The sequence below is a fragment of the Erythrolamprus reginae genome, chromosome 3 (genome assembly GCF_031021105.1).
Source record: "Erythrolamprus reginae isolate rEryReg1 chromosome 3, rEryReg1.hap1, whole genome shotgun sequence".
Taxonomy (NCBI): domain Eukaryota; kingdom Metazoa; phylum Chordata; class Lepidosauria; order Squamata; family Dipsadidae; genus Erythrolamprus; species Erythrolamprus reginae.
Genome location: NC_091952.1, coordinates 17,624,522 through 17,639,881, shown reverse-complemented (window position 1 = coordinate 17,639,881; position 15,360 = coordinate 17,624,522).

The window sequence follows — 15,360 nt, the reverse complement described above, 5'->3', positions numbered from 1 at the left end:
ATCCTTCACATTCCTGCAGTTGACAGTTCCCAAAGGTCGTCCAGAACAATTTTATTTTTATGGGTTTCTTTCCATGCTTGGGAGACAAGGTGATCCAGAATAGGGAATCCACTTTCAAGGCTCCACCTGTTACAGCTCTCATTAGGCAGGGAACGTCCCCAGACAATGTCTATATTTACTGTAATCTATACAAAATAGGCAATTTTTATCTAATGTTTCAGTTACAACAATAAAAAAATATTTAAAAGGTAACAATGCAAAAGAGAAAGAAAGAAAAAACCCAAAGAAAGCAACTTCCCACCCTCATTACAAGTATAAACCATTTCATAATCTCTTTATCTCCTCTTAATAAATATAAAACACTTCATTCCATAATTACAGGCAAACCCAATAAGAAATATCTTCTCCAATCCAGCTGTCAGCAAAATAATGCAGACAGTCCTAAAATAATAACATTAATACGTGTAAACCGTAACATCCTACATCTCTGCTCCTAACCAAAAGCAAAACTGTATTTAAAGGGCATAAAGTGATTGCAATATCCTAATAGAAACAAAAAACTTAAGTTTAACGTGACAAAAGAATGGCCATTTTTCCTTTTTAAGAAACCAAACCCCTTCTAGATTGACCCTTTGGGGGGGAAAGCTTAAATACCCAATTCAAAATATTTCCACTCCAAATGGCAATTCCAAAGAGAATCACCTAAATAGCAACATATCCCATTCACATTTTTTAAAAAATCATACCTCAATTCATAACAATTTTAAAAAATCCATATTGAACAAATATAAAGCATCCTAATATAAACAAAAGATTAAAATTAAACATTACAAAGAGGGATATTTTCTTCTTTTTTAAAAAAAAATGTTTAAAAAGACAGCTAAAGAACAGCCAGTTTAAATGCTGTCAAATCATGATATATAAAGTAAGTCTACACGGAAAAGCTTGAATACTATATTAAATGTAAACTAATTAATATACAATATTTTTCCCAATCCAGATAGCAGCAAATTCAAAAAGAATCATTCAAAGTAGTAACATCCCATTTTTTAATCTGGTCAAATAAACCAACTCAATGTATCTTATAAAAAGCAATCTTGTTCTTTAATCCATTCAGATTCTTATTGGTATAAAGTCTCCTCCTTGAGTGGGGATTGGACTAGAAGACCTCCAAAATCCCTTCAAACTCTTAATATTCTATGTTCTAATCCTTGTTACAGATTTCTTCATTGTTTTAAATAGCTTTGTTTGTAAATCCCACTCCCCCAAAATTTTCCAGTTGAAGCTTTTTGTGATTTTCATTTTTATGTCCTTAATTTTTAAAGTATCTTCCCCCCCCCTTTTTTTTTCAATCTGATGATAAATTCTTATTCAAATTCTCATTCATGTGTTGGATAGATTTTGTTGCATTATCTTTTTCTGTTATCAAGAAACAGGCCATTCCAAAAACACAAGATAGGTGATATGATTGATTCAAAGTTCTTGTGCAAGTCTTGGTCCAAGTCCTCAAAGATCTCTGAACACCACGATAAGTTACTTGTCTTGTTATGTCTCCAGTAGCAAAACCAGTTTTTCTTTCCCACCAAAATTCATTTATTCTTTTAAGATTAATTTCAAAACCTTACTATTGAAAACCCAATATTCCAATGTTTTCTAAACTCTTATTCTGCTTAAAACTTTCTATAGCCAAAATCTTGCTCTGCTTTTTGCCGTTTATTTTAAATTGTTAAAGATTATAAAGACAGATCTTCATTTTCTTATATTAAAGATGAAAGGCATTCACCTGATGTTTATATATAGTCTTGTCACTTTAATTAAAGCAGTTAATGGACAATATCCAAAAGTGATTAGCAAGGCAAGTGCAAACTCTAACTTTGGTTGGGGGCTGGAGAACTATGGCCATTTCCCTCATCTCCCACTTGTTCCACCCTGCAGAAAGAGGGAACAAGGAGCAATTGTAAGGACAAGAGCTTGGATAATCTCATATCCTCGCTTTGTCCGGAGAGGGTCAAAGAAGCTGATCTACCTGTTCATGGCCACAAACATCATCTCTGCTATTCATGGAGCTGCCTTCAGACCACCATCTTCTTTAAAGTCCATCATAGGACAGGTAGTCTTGAAAATATCCTGGTCCAGGTCCAAATAGGGAATAATCAGCAGTTGAAGTGCACTCTGAAATGTACTGATAGCCAATGCAACTCCAGCTACATTAGCATTGGTTGACAGCAACTGTCCAGCTAAGCATACAGGATGCTGCACTTTGTACCGACTGAATTTTCCAGATAGACTCAAGGGGAGCTCCGTGAAAAGCAAAGTGCAATGCAGGTCCTTTGTTAGCATCTATAAGTGAAACTGAAAAGTCCAACGCTAAGGTCACATGACCATGACAAATTATGATGACTGTTCCAGTTGTGGTCATTGAGAAAATCACTAGTCGTTGGACGCGATATCACGTGATGCTGGATTCCCACCAACTTTGCGTGTCGGAAACAGTGCTCACCTATCATAATCGCACACCAGTTGCCAAGCACCACTTTGAGGTCACATGACCACGGGTCATGTGACCTGCAATAGCCACAACTCCTAGGATCGGTCATAAATCCCCTCATTCAGCACTGTTATAACTTTGAATGAGCAGTCCCTGAGTAAGGACTACGTGTATTTCATTTTAAGAGTTATCAGGGCATAAAGCAACCGTCTTCCAGGCCCCATATTGTAAGGAGAACCCCCAATAAATAGTACAACAGCCTAAGTTAGGCAGAGCTTTCCTGGCCACAGTAGGAGTACTACAAGACCTACCTCCACCCCCAGATTGCAGGCTCCTCTTTTCAGGAGAAGAGTAAAAGATGTAATAATCACAGGATCGGTGGCCTTCTGAATGAATAGCCCTTCTGTTTTGCTTCAGTTGAACCTGAATTTGCTTCTCCCTATTTAACCAGTGTAATAAATTTCCAGGGATTAGGCACGGGCTTCCATTGCTTTCTTCCATTTGGTCTGGGATGGAGATGTATACAGTAGCTGGATGTCATCTGGAACTCATTACCGGACTCAATTGTGTCAACCCCTAACCCCCAACATTTCTCCCTTAGACTCCACGATTGACCTCTCCAGGTTCCTAAGAGGCCAGTAAGGGGCATACATAAGTGCACTGGTGTGCCTTTCATCCCCTGTCCAATTGTCTTTCCTTTTTTTCACCTATCATATATATTCTCTTCCTTTCATATATCCTCTCCTCTAAGTTCACTTTTACCCTTACATATATTACCACATGTCTATTTTTCTTCCTATGTATTTGTGTATTGGACAAATGAATAAAATAAAAAAAATAAAAAAAATAATAATGCTGGCTTATTGCAAACCAAGGGATGACCTCTTCCCATTATTTCTTATAGAGAGGGTTGAGCCCCAAAGCACTCCCTTAGGAGTATCAATCCATGCTACAAGAAATATTCTCGTAGCATGGATTTGAGTATAGTGACTCCAAATCCTGACTTAAGCTTTTGCTGTGCAGAAATTACTGGGGTTTGTTTTTTCCTGTACCATTTTTAAAAAAGAAAAAACACATTGCTATAGAAATCTTTTTTTTCCCGTCACTCTAAATTTTGAATGTCACAAATTACTGAACAGTCTTACTGAAATTAACATGTTAGTCCAAAGGTACAAACTTTCCTGTAAATGTAAACATCAGTAAAGGGGCTGTGAGAACTGAATCCTGGCCTGCTTAACTCTGGATTAATTTCAGTGAGGCTTGCAAGAGGTAACATTGCAGTGGATTGCACTGAGCGGAGGGGTGTCAAGGAGCTGCTTGTATTTGCATGAAAAGAAGCTTGATATTGAACTGGTAAAACATTGACCGTGATTTGCCAAGTATATGGGAGGCTGGAGAGGAGCGTGTGAATGTATGTGTGTGTGTATACGTGTGCATGTGTTCTTAGGCTGGTCCTAAGACTATGAAAAGGATGATGAAGTAGGTTAGAGAATTCCTAATTTCTAATATCTCGGCATTGGAAGGGTGGGAGGGGGTTGTTTTGGTCATTCCTTCTCATAGTTATAATTTTGTGAGGGGACATTGATTTTAACATATTAAAAAGCCTTGTGTCAGCTTTAAAAAATGTACTCTTATAACAGTACTCTTATCTCACAAGCTGGATGTATTGTGCAAAATAAAAGGTGTAAATTATTTAATAAAAATGTTTGTAACACATGCTTTCAATGCGATCTTAATGAATTCTGAAATTATTCCCATCCTCATTCTTGAGGCTTGCAGGTGTATATACTTATTGTTTACTGCCTTCAGGTCAGGAGGAGTGCCTGGATTAAGTCCGTACCATTTTCTTGGTAAACTTTTCTGACAGTGGTTTGCCATTGACTCCAACTTAGGGCGAAGAGAAAGCGATTGGTCCAAGGTCACTTAGCTGGCTTCATGCTGAAGGCAGGACTAGGATGCTTTAACCACTACACTGAGCTGAATCTATATGAATCTAGGCATCCCAAAATTAAACTAAATAAAATATTTACATGTGTGCTTATTTTACATTTATAATAACTGTCATTTATTTTTCATATGTGACAGAAATACTACGTTATCACAATTCAGACAATGCAGGTGACTTTTTTTTCCCTAACAACAGATTTAAGCAATTAGTTACCTATTGTACAATTTATAGCATACATCGTGTTGAGATTTACAAGAATGGGCAATTTATTGACCATCAAATTTTGTACCTCCTGCCTCTTTCTAATTCTATGTATGTACTATGCTGTACTAAGTGGTCAGCCATGATAAAAAAAAACACTGCAATCTTCAGAGTCCATTATGTTCCACCCCCACCTCTTTTTAAAACAAGAAACTGATGCACTCTAGGAATATTCAGATCCAACTATTATTATTCCCAGAGGGCACACGTTGGAGATAATGGATCGTATAATCCAGCATGCCTTCCCCTCCCCCTGCATCAGATTGAGGAAAGATACACCATGCACCGAGCACGTATTTAAGCAAAAAATAACTGTCATCCCAGTTTTGATATTGCAATTTACTGCCGTATACAATATTATATACACTGCTCAAAAAAAAAAAAGGGAACACTTAAAAAATAGAATATAACTTCAAGTAAATCAAACTTCTGTGAAATCAAACTGACCACTTAGGAAGCAACACTGATTGACAGTCAATTTCACATGATGTTGTGCAAATGGAATAGTTGTGCAAATGAAATATTCAATGAGAATATTCATTCAGATCTAGGATGTGTTATTTGAGTGTTCCCTTTATTTTTTTGAGCAGTATATTAAGCTGCTACATGTCCCTATGTTTCTAGCCTTTCCTAATCTTGATGGCCACATCCTGTTCCTCTATAATTCATAGCATCCCTATATGCTCCAAGACTGGTTGGAAATGAAATGAATTATACTATAACTCAAATGTTACTACAAAGAGGTTTAGAAGGTCCTCTGTTGCAATCTGATGCCTTCTATAACTGCTATCAAGAGGTAGTATCCAAACTGATGTATGTATAAATCTGCTATTAATATAAAGCAGTGATGGCAGAACCTTATTTGGCTCAAGTGCCAAGGGAGCTTGTGCACACAATTATTATTATTATTATTATTTATTGGATTTGTATGCCGCCCCTCTCCGCAGACTCGGGGCGACTAACAACAGTGATAAAAAAACAGCATGTAACAATCCAATACTAAACAACTAAAAAATCCCTTATAATAAAACCAAACATACATACAAACATACCATGCGTAAATTGTAAGGCCTAGGGGGAAAGAATATCTCAGTTCCCCCGTGCCTGGCAGCAGAGGTGGGTTTTAAGAAGCTTACGAAACGCAAGGAGGGTGGGGGCAATTCTAATCTCTGGGGGGAGTTGGTTCCAAAGGACCGGGGCCGCCACAGAGAAAGCTCTTCCCCTGGGTCCTGCCAAACGACATTGTTTAGTCGACGGGACCCGGAGAAGGCCCACTCTGTGGGACCTAACTGGTCGCTGGGATTCGTGCAGCAGAAGGCGGTCCCTGAGATAATCTGGTCCGGTGCCATGAAGGGTTTTATAGGTCATAACCAACATTTTGAATTGTGACCGGAAACTGATCGGCAACCAATGCAGACTGCGGAGTGTTGGTGTAACATGGTGAGTAACAATAGCATACGAGCGTGTATGCCCACACTCATAATGCAGCACAGCCATTGTGCTGCCCCCCTGTGCATGTGCAAAATCCTCTGCTCTGCCACACACACCTACACGTGCACAGGCCTCATTGAAGCCTTCGGACTTCCAGTTTGGTTGTTGGGCTGTTTTTCGCCGTCCTGAAGCCTGCGGGGAGCAAAAACAGCCAAAAGGAAGGTAGAAAATTAGCTAGCCAGCACATGCATGTACACTGAAGCTGACATGGGGCAACACCTCGCACGCCCTGAGATATAGCTCCACATGCCACCTGTGGCACACATAGGTTCCCCATCACTGCTATAGAGCAGTGTTTCCCAAAGTATGTTATGCGTACCCCCAGGAGTACGGGAACAGTTTGGTGGGGGGGGTTTAATAGGAAAGTCAACACAAGAACAAGGGGGCACAATCTGAGGTTAATTGGGGGAAAGATCAGAAGCAACGTGAGAAAATGTTATTTCACTGAAAGAAAGATAAATCCACAGTACAGTAACTGAATTTAAACATGCCTGGGATAAACATCCTAAGATAAAATACAGGAAATAGTATAAGGGCAGACTAGATGGACCATGAGGTCTTTTTCTGCCGTCAGTCTTCTATGTTTCTATGTATGCATTCAGAAAATGTACTCAATTACATCTTGCCTTTTGCAACTTCATATTTATGTGCAGTTGCTTTTTCAGCATTTGTAGACATTAAGTCAAAAAAAAAAGGAACAGACTATTGGACATGGAACCGCATCTCAGATTAAAATTAACAACCAGGGAACCAAATTATGACGATCTGTCATCTCAGCACACACAATTTCATCCTTCTCATTGATCCAAATGAATGTTATTTATAATATTTTATTTATATTTTATTATGAATAATTTTATTTTTCATTTATTATTATTTTGTGTATGTACCAAAAAAGGAAAAAAATAAATATATTTTGATTGTTATTAAAATACATCCATTTTGGGGGGCAAGGTGTACTAAGCATTACGAAAATTATAGAAGGGGTACACATGTCAAAAGTTTGGGAAAAACCGCTATAGAGCATTGTTTCTCAACCTCAACAAAGATGTATTGAACCTCAACTCCCTGAATTTCCACAGCCAGCAGTTCGACTGCATATCCAAAAGAGAAATCCAAAAATCTAGTTTTGCAACAATTCCTCTGCAAAGGTAGGAAAATAAATGGGTGCAATAAAATTGCCATAAGCTGAAAGGCAGAAGTTATTTTTTTCTGAATAAAATACAAGCATACTGCCTGGCTTTAAACTGGTTTTTCTATTTCATTGATTATAGTATGCTTTAAGTCCTCAGTTTCAAAGATCCTATCAGGCAATACTTGTTATTACAACATATTGTTGTGAGATTCTTTGGAGGATATAGCTGATACATTGCACTATATTTGCAAAAACCACTTGTAAAGGTGTTACCAAACCAATCCATGTTTTCCCCACCCTCTTGGGAAAGGAATGGCAACTGTCAACATGTTTTAATCGTTAATTGTGGTGACAGATAATTCTCTAGGTTGAATCTACAACGAAAAAGTCACCCATACTGAAAGTCTAGGGCTAATTTTGTTCTGTCTGCAATTAAATATGACCTGGTCATTTCATCTTACCTTTTGGGGCAACCTCAAGCAGAAGAGGGAAGCACATATTTCTTCTGCAGCAAAATGGACATTTAAATGTATTTGCAGCCTACACTTATGCAACGGCTCGAGGCGTTTCCAGCTGCATTTTTATGATCCTCACATAGACTCTACTACATACTGTAGAACAATGCTACAGAGTGTGTATAAAATGAAGGACCCTTACAACATCTGTTTTAACAATTCCAAGAGAATGAATAGATATGATAGAATGAAAACGTATATACATAAACACAAATTTTCAAAATTACAGAATTTGAAGAGGCCATTTAGATCAACGGTCACCAACTTGGTGGTCCTCAGAAAAATTATTTGCATTTTTTATATTGCACTAAATCAATGATCCTCAAACTAAGGCCCCTGGGCTGGATAATGCAATGAATACTAGTATTGCTTCGGGGTCTTTCTGTGTAGGTCAGAGGGTGTTCTCTCGGGCTCTTGTAGAATCCTTCCAAAAATTCACAGGTATAAATTTCACACACACACACGTTTGACAATTCAAAACAATGTTCTTTATAATGAAAATTCACTTAAACTAAGCCCCCTTTTGGTATAGCAAAGAGCACTCCTCTCCAAACAAACTGGTAATTGGTACAAGTCCCTTATCAGTTCTGTGATATTTAGCTTGCAGCTGTGAGGCAATTCACAGTCCTTCTTCTTCCACAAAGTGAAATACACTTTGCTCTGGTTTAGTTTCAACGCCGGGGAAAATCAGCACACATAAAAAGTCAAAGTCAGTAAAGCAATCAGGAAACACAAGGATCAGATAATCCTCCACAATGGCCAAACCCACAGGCTGCTATTTATAGCAGCCTCACTAATTACCACAGCCCCACCCAACCACAGGTGGCCTCATTTTCTTTGATAATACAGTGATCCCCCGGGTATTGCGAGCCCGATCATTGCGAAATGGCTATATGGCGATTTTTGAACCCGGAAGTAAAAACACCATCTGCGCATGCGCGCCCTTTTTTTCTATGGGCACGCATGCGTAGATGGCGCCGGGCAGATCAGCTGCTGGGCGACTTCCCTGGGTCTTCCCCCTCTTGCTGGCGGGAGGGCGAAGCCCCCCCCAGCACCCGCTCGCCCGCCGTTCGCCCGGCCACCCGCCGTTCGCCGCTCGCCCGCCCTTCGCCCGGCCACCCGCCATTCGCCCGCCGTTCGCCCGGCTCGCCCGCCGTTCGCCGCTCGCCCGCCCTTCGCCCGGCCACCCGCCCTTCGCCCGCCCTTCGCCCGGCTCGCCCGCCCTTCGCCGCTCGCCGGCCCTTTGCCCGGCCACCCGCCCTTCGCTCGCTGCTCGCCCGGCCACCCGGGTTCGTTTGGCTTCGGGACATGCCGGCGGCGACGTTTTAAAACAGCAGTGAGCGAACGGCGGGTGGCCGGACGAAGGGCCGGTGAGCGGCGGGCGCGGCAGCAGCGAGGAGTTTGCGTGGGCGGGGGGGGAAACCCCAATCTTCGGCTCCTCGCTGCTGGGAAGTAAAAACACCATCTGCGCATGCGCAGATGGTGTTTTTACTTCCGCAGCGCTACTTCGCGCAAAACCGATCATTGCGAGGGGTCCTGGAACGGAACCCTCGCAATGATCGGGGGATCACTGTAATCTCTCAGTTGTTGCTGCCTATGCATCGCTCTCCGCATGCGTGGCTCTATCATTAACTCTTGTTCCGAATCCAAGGAGGAGCTAGATAATTGATCTCCTTCTGAGCTGTCTGCCACACTCTCCTCCTCCCTGTCACTCATGTCTTCTTGGTCAGAGGAGCCTTCATCATCAGATTCCACCGGGGAGGGGGGGAACAGGCCTGCAGCATGTGGATGTCTCCCCCACATCCACAGTCATTGGGGCAGGAGCAGGGCCAGAGCTAACCACAGCAGAGGGGGGGAGCGAAATTCCAACCTGGGGGTCTACTTCAGCCTCCTTGTGCAATACTTTATGCTGCAGAGAAGTGCCACTGGTGGCAAAGAGCTGGAGGGCCTCTTTCCATGGTCTAGAACAGGCTGACCACCTCAGCTCACTGAGCCTCCAGGTGTCGATACCTGGCCTTCCACTCTCGCAGGATTTCTCTGTGCTTGGAAAGCCTATGCTTGTAGTCCTCAGTGAGGTGCTTCTGCTGAGCCGCCTTCTCAGTCAAATCCAATTTGAACTGAGCCAGCTGTTTTGCCAACTTTCTCCTGGTGGCTGCTTACTTCCAACAATAGTTTCCTGATGGGACCCTAAAGAGCCCGGGAAGACAGGCAAGAAGTGACTGGGAGGGGAGGGGTGAGTAGAGGCCAGCGAGGTAGCCCTTGATGTGACATCAAGTTGGCCATGCTCACCCAGTCACATAACCACCTAGCCATGCCCATCTAACCAGGCAGATCATATTAGTAGTCCACAGGATTTAAAATTATGAATTTAGTGGGCCCGGATTGAGATCATGGGTCCCCATTCCCCGGGCCACAAACTAGTACTGGTCCATGGTCTTTTGGAAATCGGGCCATGTAAGCACCAGGCAAGCATGTCAAGCTTCATTTCCACGAGTGGTTGCACATAGGTTGTGTATGTTAAACAACCTATGTGATTTCATTGAAACTCTGGAGAAGGTGCAAAAAAGAGCAACCAAGATGATTAAGGGATTGGAAACCAAGATTTACGAAGAGAGACTGAGGGAACTGGGCATGCATAGCCTAGAGAAAAGGAGGGCCAGAGCGGACATGATAGCAGTCTACAAGTATACGAGGGGATGTCACAGAGAGGAGGGGATCACTTTATTCTTCAGGGCACCAGAGGGCCGGACGAGGAACAACGGCTGCAAGCTGACCAAGGAGAGATTCAACATGGAGATAAGGAGGAACTTCCTGACGGTCAGAGCGATCAACCAATGGAACAACCTACCAGCGGACATTGTGAACTCCAACACTCTGGACATTTTTAAGAGAAGATTGAACTGCCACTTGATTGGGTTCCTGCTTGGGCAGGGGGTTGAACTCGATGGCCTTCATGGTCCCTTTCAACTCTAACAATAAATAAATAAAATAAATAAAATAAATAAATAAATTTGCACATAGGTTGCATATGTGAAACCATCCCAGAGGTCTGTGGAGCCAGAAAGACTGGGGACCAGTGATTTAGACCATCAGATTCAAGAAACCAAGAAACCAAAATTTAAATTGCAAAAAAATTAATAATTTAAAAAGTCAAGTCTTTATTTTAATCATTGACCAGCAAACAAATATACATATGTCTATCCACCTGAGAGCTAGTTTAGTGTAGTGATTATGATGCTGATCTAGAAACCAGAAGAGTGTGAGTTCTAGTCCCACCTTGGTCGTGAAAGTAGGCTGGATGACTTTGGGCAGGTCGCTAATTCCAACCTCAGGGTTGCTATTGTGGGGGAAATAGAGAGTATTATGCATGTTTGCTTCCCAGAGTTATTTATAAAGTTAATGCAGGTGAGATTTTTTAAAAAAACCTAATGAATAAAAATAATACCACTCTATAAGGCCCTGGTCAGACCGCACCTGGAGTATTGCATCCAGTTCTGGTCACCACACTTCAAAAAAGATACAGAGACTCTAGAGCATAGTTCCCTCTAAGCTGAGCAGTGAGCAATCGCTCACTTAAAAATCATCATCAACTCAGAGTTTTCCAAACCTGCCCAGAAGCCGAGAGGGAAAGAGTGAGAGGGAAGGAGAGAGAGAGGAAGAGAGGAAGAGAGAGAAACAGAAAAAAGAGAGGAAGAAAAAGAGAAAGAAAAAGAATGGGAGTAAGGAAGAGAGAAAGAAAATCAAAATCTAGTTTGAAACTAGCTCAACTATTTAAGTGGCATTTTGATATTGATAGAGTTGCCCTATTATGAGCTCACTGTTATAGACACACAGTACAGTATTTTATTTTGAAATTCTCTGAGGCAAAACAGGGTGGGTTCTTTATTTATTTGTTTGTTTGTTTGTTTATTTATTATTTCTGTGCCGCCCAGTCCCAAAGGGACTGCCGCTCAGACACTATACTTTTCCGCCCACCCCCCAAAAAAATTAGAGGGAACACTGCTCTAGAGAGGGTGCAGAAAAGAGCAACTAAAATGATAAGGAGACTAGAGACCAGGTCATACGAGGAAAGGTTGCTGGAACTGGGCATGGATAGTCTAGTAAAAAGAAGGGCTGGGGGGACATGATAGCTGTATACAGGTACTTGAGGGGTTGCCACAGAGAGGAGGGGGCACACTGTTTTCCAGGGCACCAGAGGGCCGGACGAGGAACAACGGTTGGAAACTGACCAAGGAAAGATTCAACCTGGAGATAAGAAAGAATTTCCTAACAGTGAGAGCGATCTATCAGTGGAACGGCCTGCCAGCGGAGGTTGTGGACTCCCCAACTTTGGACACTTTCAAGAGGAGATTGGACTGCCACTTGGCTGGGGTGATGTAGGATTTCCTGCTCAGGCAGGGGGTTGAACTGGATGACCTGTAAGGTCCCTTTCAACTCTAATAATAAATAAATAAAAATAAACAAAAAATAAACTAATGCTTGAACACACGCAACCGAAGGGCCCACCATCTCTCAGATAATGTGCAGAGTTTTCAAATTACTTTTAGATTAGAAAACATAATCTGCCCTTCTTAAGATACCAGCCCCAACTGGAACTATGAGATTATCCTATGAATAGAACTTGATTTTCCCATGTGGCCCTTCTTTGCATAGCTAAAAATTTGCAATCTGACTTCCCATGGTTACTTTTTGTTCAAGATTAAACATCCTCCAGTCTCTTAAAGTAGCATCTTACAAATGCAATATAGGAGTGAAAGTAGTATTGCCCATGATTTGGAAGCAATTGTTTTGCAGCCATTATCACACTGCTTACTCATTTACATCCTATCATAAAATATAATTCCAAAATCCTTTTCAACTCTATCACATCGACTAACCAAGCTGAAGAATGCTGAGTTGCATTTTATTATTTTCCTTCTACCCGACCAAGATCATATTGCATTGTGTCATCTAGAGTATTGCTATCCCATCCAATTTTATGTCATCTGCACATTCAATAATGTGTCAAACTCAATATTATTGAGTTTGATTTTTTCCCCCCAAACTGCAAATCAATTCAGCCCCAGACAACCTAGCTAATAAAAAGGGATGGTGGGAACAACATATGTAGAACTACAGATCTACCCCCTCCCCACTATAGCCTTTTCACTTCATTTCAAGACAAAAACCAATAATGAATTTTGACTACAGTACAGGTTTTTTTTAATAAAAATAAAAATCATATTGTGGTATTGCATTTTTATTGTTTTAATGTTGTAAAACACTTTGAAGGGGGCTTTGTGTTCAAAATAAAATTGAAACAAACAATTTGGACAGATGCAGTGATATATCTGAGGAATAAAGACCACAAGTAGCTAGATTTATGTATTTATTCAATTTATATGGCAGCCCATCTCAATCAAATGATTCTGCGTGGCTAACCACGATTTTAAAAACAAAAACTGACAAGTACATTTATGATATTTATTTATTACAGCATTTGCCACCCATCTCACTATAACCAATGTTGTTTGTGGAACAGAGGGGTAGTGTGCAGAGATTGTGATGTACCCATAACTGCTTTAACTGCAGATTCCAGATGTTCTTCAAGGACAGTCTTCTGTAGAAAACATTGCAACAGCCCAACTGAAAGGACGCTAAGGCATGGCTAACTGATAGCAGAATTTTTCAGTCCAAGAAAGGGCACAAGTAATATACCACACAAAGTTGTGCAAGGATTCTCTCCAGCTCACCTCCACAATCTGTTCCCCTAACACAGAGTTTCCCAAAGTTTTCAGCTTTGTGTGTGAGGAGATGGTTCTGCATGCGAATTAGTGTGATTTTATCCAATATATTCCATGAATATTCTTTACAGTGGCTCTGCAAGTAAATCAATCCTTCCCTAGAGAGCCTGCATTACCTTGAATAGTGTTTCTGAGTGATTGTGGGTGCAATAGAGTTACTGGCACTCCCTATCCATCACAACATAGCCCCCAATAGCATCTCTAGATGATGCTCAGTCCTGCTTATTCCTCATAGTCTTCCTGTGGCACGCTTAGCTTTCAACATCTCTCTCCCTCCCTCTTTCTCTACAGGAAAAGAGAAACCACATAGAAATATTTAAATAAAAAAAAATTTAAAAAAAGGAAAAGAAAAATTAACAGCCAAATCCTTTTAAAAAAATAAAGAAATATTCTAGTCCAAAGTTCTTCCCTCACATTCCAAATAGCAACTAATTCCTCAACTGGACAATAGCATAGACCAGTGATGGAAAAGGGGGGACATGATCGAAACATTTAAATATATTAAAGGGTTAAATAAGGTCCAGGAGGGAAGTGTTTTTAATAGCAAAGTGAACACAAGAACAAGGGGACACAATCTGAAGTTAGTTGGGGGAAAGATCAAAAGCAACATGAGAAAATATTATTTTACTGAAAGAGTAGTAGATCCTTGGAACAAACTTCCAGCAGACGTGGTAGATAAATCCACAGTAACTGAATTTAAACATGCCTGGGATAAACATAGATCCATCCTAAGATAAAATACAGAAAAAAGTATAAGGGCAGACTAGATGGACCATGAGGTCTTTTTCTGCCGTCAGTCTTCTATGTTTCTATGGTGAACGTTTTTTCCGAGCTGCCAAAAGAGCGTGGGCGTGCGCTGTCGCCCATGCATGAGTGCCCGCATCCATAATTCAATGCCTAGGGAGGGTGAAAACAGCTTCTCTCACCCCCCCCTGGAGGCCCTTGGGAGGGTGGAAATGGCCTACCTTCCAATTTCTGGTGCGCCCAATAGGCTCATGTTTTGCCCTCCTCATGCTCCAAAGGCTTCCCTGGAGCTGTGGGAGGGTAAAAACGCCCTTCCTCATCCCCCCTCCCTCTCAGAGCCTCTGTGTGGGCCAAAAATGAGCTGGCTGGCACACACACACATGCACCTTGGAGCTGAGCTAGGGCAACAGCTCGTGTGCCAGGAGATATGTGCCATAGGTTCGCCATCATTGGCATGGACCAATTATGGCAAACCTTTTTTCGTTTGCTTGCCAAAAGGGGTGTGGGTGTAGGTGTGCTAGCATAAACCCCTTAGCTACTATGGTTTTTTATGTATGGTTTGTTTAGGTTGTGTAATTGTTTTTTATAATAAGGGTTTTTAAACTGTTTTTTAACATTAGATTTGTATATTGTGTATTGTTGTTGTGAGCCGCTCCGAGTGCTCGGAGAGGGGCGGCATACAAGTCTAATTAATAATAATAATAATAATAATAATAATAATAATAATAATTTTCTTACAAAAACAAAGTGATTTGCCCTTACATTCTTCCATTTTTAATTTTTAATTTCTTGAAGGAATTTCATTCACATAATCAAGTGCATAGCTCTATAGCTTTCAATAAGGCCAAGCAAGTGATGATCAACCGATAAAGGAAGCAAGTCAATTTTGACAATGAATTGAACCTTAACATTGGACAATCCTCTTTATCCTTTCTTTCTGGTGCAAACAATATCTGATAAGGAACAAGCAGGGGTGGGCTACTGCTCGGGCCGGG